Source organism: Microtus ochrogaster, chromosome 6 (assembly GCF_000317375.1).
Source record: "Microtus ochrogaster isolate Prairie Vole_2 chromosome 6, MicOch1.0, whole genome shotgun sequence".
NCBI lineage: Eukaryota > Metazoa > Chordata > Mammalia > Rodentia > Cricetidae > Microtus > Microtus ochrogaster.
The window spans coordinates 13,993,763-13,998,641 of NC_022013.1; the positions used below are offsets into that span (position 1 = coordinate 13,993,763).

At 37.4% G+C, this 4,879-nt stretch overlaps 1 pseudogene; it reads left to right on the forward strand.

Moving 5' to 3' along the window:
- The first annotated feature begins 643 nt into the window (after window positions 1–643).
- On the forward strand, window positions 644–1,681 carry LOC101981357 (annotated as a pseudogene).
- Window positions 1,682–4,879: the final 3,198 nt, after the last annotated feature.

The following is a 4,879-nucleotide window of genomic DNA, read 5'->3' on the forward strand; positions in this document are numbered from 1 at the left end:
TGTGTGTGTGTGTGTGTGTGTGTGTGTGTGTGATGGAGAAGGGAGTCACAGCATGCAACTTGAAGTAGGAGGACAAATTTCTGGAATTGGATCTCTCCTAGTTTTTTGGATTCTGGAGAAGCTAACTCAGATAGCCAGGTGTCCATGGCACTACCTTTACCAGACTGAGCCATCTCACTGGTCAATATGAATTCCTATGCATACATTTTGTTACATAGACAGGGTACTAGCCACATAAAGAAATATTTGATTTTCACTATGTCTTAGTCAATATTCTATTTCTGTGATCAGACATACAGCCACAGTACCTCTTATAAAGGGAAACATTTAATTGGGTCTGACTTACAAATTCAGAGATTGAGTTCATTACCAGCATGACAGGAATCATTGCAGCATGTGTGCAGATATGGTGCTAAAGAAGATGCTGTGAGTTGTATATCCAGATCAACAGGCAGCAGAGAGAAACTCTGAGTTGGCTTTGGCTTTTGAGACCCCAAGGCCCAACTCTAGTGACATACTTCCTCCAATAGGGCCACATCTCCCAAGCCTTTCAGATAGTGCCACTCCCTGATGATGAAGCATTCAAATATATGAGCCTGCCAGGTATCCTCGTTGGCAATCCCTGTGTGGCAATCCCTGACACACCGCCGTGATTCCCAGAAAAGACAGGGCGACCTGTAAGTCCAACTACTTCCTTAAGATCATCCAACTTTTGGATGATTATCCAAAATGCTTCATTGTGGGAGAAGACAATGTGGGCTTCAAGCAGATGGAGCAGATCCACATGTCCCTCCGAGGAAGTCTGTGGTGCTCATGGGCAAGAACACCATGATGCAGAAGGCCATCCAGGGGCACCTGGAGAACAAACAACCCAGCTCTGGAGAAACTGCTGCCTTATATCCAGGGCAATGTGGGCTTTGTGTTCACCAAGGAAGACCTCACTGAGATTAGGGACATGTTGCTGTCCAATAAGGTGCCAGCTGCTGCCCGTGCTGGTGCCATCGCTTCATGTGAGGTCACTGTGCCAGCCCAGAACACTGCTCTGGGGCCCGAGAAGACCTCTTTTTTTCCAGGCTTTACGCATCACCACTAAAATCTCCAGGGGCGCCATTGAAATTCTGAGTGATGTGCAGCTGATAAAAACTGGAGATAAAGTTGGAGCCAGTGAAGCCACACTGCTGAACATGCTGAACATCTCCCCTTTCTTCTTTGGGCTGATGATCCAGCAGGTGTTTGACAATGGCAGCATTTACAACCCAGAAGTGCTTGACATCATAGAGCAGGCTCTGCGCTCTCTCTTCCTAGAGGGTGTCCAGAATGTTGCCAGTGTTTGTCTGCAGATCTGTTGACTGTTGCCTCAGTGCCTCACTCGATCATCAATGGGTACAAGCGGGTTCTGGCTCTGTCTGTGGAGACTGAGTACACCTTCCCACTTGCTGAAAAGGTCAAGGCATTCTTGGCTGATCCATCTGCATTTGTGGCTGCTGCCCCTGTGGCTGTGGCTGCTGCCACCATTGCTGCTCCTGCTGCTGCTGCTTCAGCCCCAGCTAAGGCTGAAGCCAAGGAAGAGTTGGAGGAATCAGATGAAGATATGGGATTTGGTCTCTTTGACTAATCCTCTCAAAGCAACCAATTCAGACAACTTAATCCAGGAAACATGGAAATAAAAGCTTACTTCTGTTAAAAAAAATATATGAGCCTATGGGGGCCATTCTATTTCAGATCACCTCATACTAATTGTTATATTTTAGTTGCTTAGGTGTTTTATGCAATAAAGACTAATGTTTATTAATTAATTTTTATTAAGATATCATATTATTTAAAACATCACTTGGCATAGCATGCGAAATTTGTTACATAACAATTAGAATTAACTAATATGTAGCATATGGGATAAGGTTGAAGAGAATTGAACCACACGGTTTATATTCAGTCCTTTGGTCAGTTAATAAATGCATTGTGAGTTATTTGATGACTGATAGCTCAGTTTTCTCTCATAACAACTTTCAGATAGAGTTGGGAAAATTCTGTTAAAGTCCTTAGCTGTGAGTCATGAAAGGCTATGGGAGAACATTAAAAGTATTTTTTTAAGTGTATATGGTAAAAGTGTAAGAATGAATCCTCTTTGAAGAGGCTACATTGTTTAATTCTAACTACATAAAGGGAAGGTATGAATTATGCCAATGATCAATGTCTTTCAGAAGTCAGAGGAAAGAGGAAGGTGAAAAAGGATGTAAGCAGGGTTTATAGGGCTGGGAAAGTTCTCTGTGTCCAGTGGTGGATATATGCTCTTGGAAGATCTTAGATCACTATCTACTGAAAGGTAACCTCAGCAAATGGTGTCAACGTCTATAAAGACTACAATGCCAAGTGTGAACTAACAAAAACAACAAACTATATGACAGAATAAACTTTTGTGGTTGAAGAAATGGGCCACTTTTTGGTAGGGTATTTATTCTGGTAAAGAATATGCTTATGCAGAAGAGAGACACACAGAAAATTTCTGCATCTTCCTCTCAATTTTAATGTGAGTCTAAAATTACTCAAAATGTAAATATTTTAAAAAGATTATGAGATGAAAAAATGTTAATGGTGAAAAATGTTTCATAATAAAAACTTATTGGCTCTTCATACCTGACTATTTCAAAAATATAATTATGTTCTTCCACACTCCAATGAATGTGCTTGTGCTGCAATACACTTAAATGTAACATGAGGGCCTGCTTGTTGGGGTTCCTGTCCTGCCCAGTTCCCACAGTCAATAAGCACCAAAGAAAATCACATAGACTTCTACATTAACCATAAACTGATTGGCCCATTTGCTCAGACTTCGTATTAGCTCTTATAACTTATATTAACCCATTATTCTTATCTGTGTTAGCCACATGGCTCAGTACCTTTTTCAGTGGGGCAGGTCACACTCTGCTTCTTTGGTGTCTGGATAGGACTGTGGGAAGAGCTTCCTTCTTCCCAGAATACCCCTGTTCTCATTGCCCCAGCTCTACTTCCTGTCTGGTTGTCCTGCCTATACTTCCTGCCTGACTACTGGCCAATCAGTGTTTATTTAAAACATAATTGACAGAATACAGAATTGTTGCACACCACTTACATATAAAGGTTATTCTTCTATTCTTAAACAACAGCATATACACATAGGCATATAAGTATTTAAGGCATGATTGTATATATTTGTTCACATACATGTATATTTTAAATTAATGTGGATATATGTATATGTACACACACATATATATATACATTCAATATTTTTTAGTATCTATAGCTATACATATTTTCCCACTTATCTATTTGTATATGTGTACATCTGTAAGTTTATCTATGTGTGTATATGTATACATGGAAGATAAACTTATATACATATTTAAGATATACATATACATGCATATATTTGTATGTAAGACACACCTGAATATATATGTATGCATACCTAAAATGTACACTAAATATATACTTTTACATTAAGAAACAAGTATGTACATATATTTGTATATCCTAGAAACAAATTTTATGCATTTCATATATACTTATTCTTAATACATACCTGTGTATGTGTAGACACAGATATATGTATATTTAAGGCACACCTGTGTATGTACATGCACATGCTTGTAGGCACATTTAAGAACTTATGTATATATACATGTTAAATACACATTTACAAAATCCATAAATATTTAAATTCTTATTGACTAAGCTAAAGAAAAGTGTATAGTAGGAATTTGGTATGTGATCTCTTGACTATATGTGTTATATACAACAGTATGCTCTTCATAGGCATAGATAGTATTGAACACATTTTCCAAATTTAATTATAAAACAAGTCGTTCAAAAAATCATAATGAAACAATTTTAAATATTTTAGTTGTATCACAAAAATTTAAAAATAAATATAAATATCACACGTAAGCAGATCCAAATTTTTGTGATACAACTAAAATATTTAAAATTGTTTCAATATGCAAAATTAATATGTTTATTATCAAGGTTTTATTAAAGCTTATATTCAAATAGTTTGCTTTAAAGAAATAAGAAGTATGTCTTTAAAATTAATGGAAGATTTATACTTAAGATGCTATATGTGATATCTGGTCCAAACATTACCTTCAAAGGACCCATAATGAATTTGTGATCCTTTCTTTTCACATTTCTTTCAGAACCAACCAATTAAAATATTTGGTTTCTGTATCCATGAAAAAAAATCATAATGATGATGGGCCCCATACACCTCAGAGCCCTCACTTGAGGAAACATGGGGAATATTATGTTTACAGAATTCAAAGCAATGCATTTCAGGAAATCCTCCTCTTTCTAGGAATTCACTCACCTTCAGGGCAATGCAATTTCCCTTCCATCCATCCTATCCTTCTTGCTTTTCCATTGGCTTCTTCCTTAGAGTATATTCTAGCTTTGTTTGTACAGCAGCACCTCATTTATAAATGACATTGCAAGGGCTATTATTGAAGTTGTTTGCAGAATGTAGAAAAGCTGTCAAATTGAGCAGAGGCAAACGGTTTGCTGCAAACAGCAAATAAAACATACTCATAAATGATTAAAGGCACTCCTTAAGCAATCCTTCCCAAGGAAATGGAAGTGTTGTCAGACAGAGAATTCATCTGTCTTGTGCATCTGGGATGAAGTAAAAACCAGTCGCTTCTAATAGCTATCACATTATTAAGATGCTCATCAGGCCTCAGAAGAAGAAGCTCTCTACAACAAGTTCTAGCATTTAAGTGTGTTGTTATGGCATCAATGGGACTTGCTCCCGTGACATAAACCTTATTGCACAAACTCCTTTTAATCATTTCAGTGACTTTATAAAGAAAACATTAATAAACTGGAAATCAGCAACATAAGATGA